The sequence below is a fragment of the Physeter macrocephalus genome, chromosome 16 (assembly GCF_002837175.3).
Source record: "Physeter macrocephalus isolate SW-GA chromosome 16, ASM283717v5, whole genome shotgun sequence".
In the NCBI taxonomy this organism is placed as follows: domain Eukaryota; kingdom Metazoa; phylum Chordata; class Mammalia; order Artiodactyla; family Physeteridae; genus Physeter; species Physeter macrocephalus.
In genome coordinates, this window is record NC_041229.1 from 99,598,980 (window position 1) to 99,602,446 (window position 3,467).

Sequence of the window (3,467 nt, forward strand, 5' to 3'; positions counted from 1 at the left end):
GGAGAGGCCACAGCAGTGAGAGGCCCGCGTACCGCAAAAAAAAAAAAACAAAAACAAAATAAAAAATAGGCTTCACTGAAGGATAACTACATACGGTATTAACCCAACAATTTTAAGAGTACAATTTAGTCAGTTTTGACAAATGTATACAATTGTGCTGCCACCTCCACAATCAAGATGTAGAACATTTCCATCACCCCAGAAAGTTCCCTCATGCCCTTTTGCAGTCAGGAATTACCTTTTACTTAGCAAGATATAATTATGAAATAGTGCTTTATAAACTCATGCAACAAAATTCTGTATAATAATCTTATTCTCTAAGAGAAAGAAGAGCTCCATTTTACATGTATTGAACAACCCATTCCCCCAACTATAACTCAGCCCAAATGAAATTCTCATACTACTCTTAACAACTATCTTGCAGAAGTGTTAAGGCACCCTTAGACGTTTAGAGTATTAAATACTGACTACAGCTCAAATGATATGAAATAGGAATAACTAGCTTTCTGTGGGAGTAAAGAAAGAATAATCATTAAAGAATCACCAGGTGGTATAATCTTTCTGGAATATATTCTTTCCTAAGGTCCACTGACCTCTCTTGGTGGGAACTCCTAAGCCATCCTATTAATAGCTAGGAGAGATTCAGCAAATCTGTTCTCAGAGGACTGGGTATAAAAATTTTCCCCATTTCTACTGACTGACAGTTCTATTAATAGACTAACTTTTGAACTTTACAGCACTGGTTGGTGACAACAAGCTACAAGAGACCTGGCATAAAAGATCAAGCTGCTAGCACAATTGAATGTACAGGGCAAACTGTGCTAATTTCCCCCACCCGCTGATTATGCCCAGGGACCTGCATGTTGAGATTGCAGTTTTTCCCTGACCAACTTGGAACATAAAGAGGTCAAAGTCCTTTGCCAACTGCCACAGTGCAAAGCAGAGCCGTTTCTCTTTCACGAGTGCCAAGCGGCCAAACATACCTGGCACGTCCAGAATTCCTGCATGCCAGAGATGACACACACTCCATCTCTGGAAACTAAGATTTGGTGGCTTGGAGAAAGTCTGTGTGCTGTGTTTAGGAAGACAGATATGCTATCGTTCGGTTTGTCCCACGAAACTGGTTTTTCTTCCTCAGATGCACAAATGAGCAGTATGGGATGGCCGGGGTGGGGGGAGGGGTCCTCAATAAACCAGGCCATTTTCCATCACGCCCGCACCTGCCACACTGTAACGTGAATCCCTGGTTTTTCTATTCTTACCTCCCCTCCCCTGCCCCCAAGCTTCAGTTACATTATGAATAATGCAGGCTGAATTACAGACCCGCAGCTGACAGGCCAGCTCACCCTTGCTTTCTACTCCAAAGGCGTTACTTGGACTGTCTACCACACTCCTCACAACGTGCTGGTATTTTCCACAAGCCACTTCCTAGGAATCTCTTCTGCTTGGGTCATCTTCATGAACTAAAGAAGTTTCTCAAATCACATAACGTCTGTAGCAGTTTTTAAAATACCAAAGAACTCTGGAAGTAGGGCGGGCTTAACTTCGGAGCTCTTGGGTTCAAGCAGGTACACCTATGCTTATAAATGATTAGTGCAGAAGCAAGAAAGACATGCTTTTCAGAGTGCAAGATAAGTTCTTTAGGCACCTCAGTATTAGGTGGTATTTTCTGGTTAGTAAGGTCTTCCCTGAACAGGCCAGCTGAAATAGTAACTCAGTCTCTAGAAGCTAGCCAGGAAAACCAATACCATGGGCTTGTCACGATGTGTCTAGGAGAGCTGGGGTTCGACATATGGTTTTAAGTAACCAGACATCTGTGTAACTTTGTGAGGAAGAACAGGATAGGTAAAAAGAAGGCTTGCCAAAGCCTATTAGGACAGTTCATCAGAGCATGGGTCTAGGAAGTACTCAGTTAAAAAGAAAACAGTATTTTGTAAAAGGCATATACAGGATACGATTGGTTTTGGAGGCATGAAAAGCAGGAGGAAAGACGAGTTGGCTAAATAAGGAGATGGGGACCCAAAGAACCTGTTCGAAAGAATAAACTACCAATTCGTTGATGGGAAGTACTTCAATGTCATTTTGAGGGTAGTGAGTAGATTTGATAACTTTGGATCCTGTTGCTTGGTTGGTGTGTGGGTGGAACCATCTTAGCTGGCAAGGACAGGCCCGTGGTATATTTCCCAATATGTGGTTTGATATGTTTTGGAAGTAGTTTTAGCTGTAGTCAGACAGGTACCACTAACTATCGTAAGAGAGAAGTGAAAAGTGGTTAAAAGTACTTAAAAGATAGCAACATATAGGTTATTACTGTCCAACCAAGATCAATACTGATCAAGACTGGTACTGATCAAAGACTCAACTGGGCTAGAAAGTACATTTGATTAGGAACTTGGATGAGGAAAAATGACCACACATTAAGGCCCTCAGCTGATACACAACTTTTGAAAATGAGGAATCAGTGTTAACAGTGACTTACAAGCCAAGTTAGGACATGAATCAATTGAACATTAGAATGATGGCCAGTGTAACAGGAAAACATGAACCTGAGTAGGGGAAAAACTTTGGAGCAGACTAAAATTTTAGATTTGTGATTTAACCTTAAACTGATAGTCCTGGATGAGTAATTAGAAAAGGTTAAAATGAAAATCAACTCTGAATATAATAATGCAAACGATATACATAAGCCAAAGCAATCCTGAGAAAGAAAAACGGAGCTGGAGGAATCAGGCTCCCTGACTTCAGACTATACTACAAAGCTACAGGAATCAAGACAGTATGGTACTGGCACAAAAACAGAAATATAGATCAATGGAACAGGATCGAAGGCCCAGAGATAAATCCACACACATATGGTCACCTTATCTTTGATAAAGGAGGCAAGAATATACAATGCAGAAAAGACAGCCTCCTCAATAAGTGGTGCTGGGAAAACTGGACAGCTACTTGTAAAAGAATGAAATTAGAACACTCCCTAACACCATACACAAAAATAAACTCAAAATGGATTAAAGACCTAAATGTAAGGCCAGACACTATAAAACTCTTAGAGGAAAACATAGGCAGAACACTCTATGACATAAATCACAGCAAGATCCTTTTTGACCCATCTCCTAGAGAAATGGAAATAAAAACAAAAATAAACAAATGGGACCTAATGAAACTTAAAAGCTTTTGCACAGCAAAGGATACCATAAACAAGACCAAAAGACAACCCTCAGAATGGGAGAAAATAGTTGCAAATGAAGCAACCGACAAAGGATTAATCTCCAAAATTTACAAGCAACTCTTACAGCTCAATAACAAACAAACAAACAACCCACTCCAAAAATGGGCAGAAGACCTAAATAGACAATTCTCCAAAGGAGATATACAGATTGCCAACAAACACATGAAAGAATGCACAACATCATTAATCATTAGAGAAATACAAATCAAAACTACAATGAGATATCACCTCACACCAG

At 40.2% G+C, this 3,467-nt stretch overlaps 1 protein-coding gene across 1 annotated transcript in view; it reads right to left on the reverse strand.

The window, feature by feature from the left end:
- Nucleotides 1-3,467, reverse strand: part of OSBP (oxysterol binding protein) — a 9,958-nt gene that overhangs the window by 1,179 nt on the left and 5,312 nt on the right. The window lies entirely within an intron of this gene.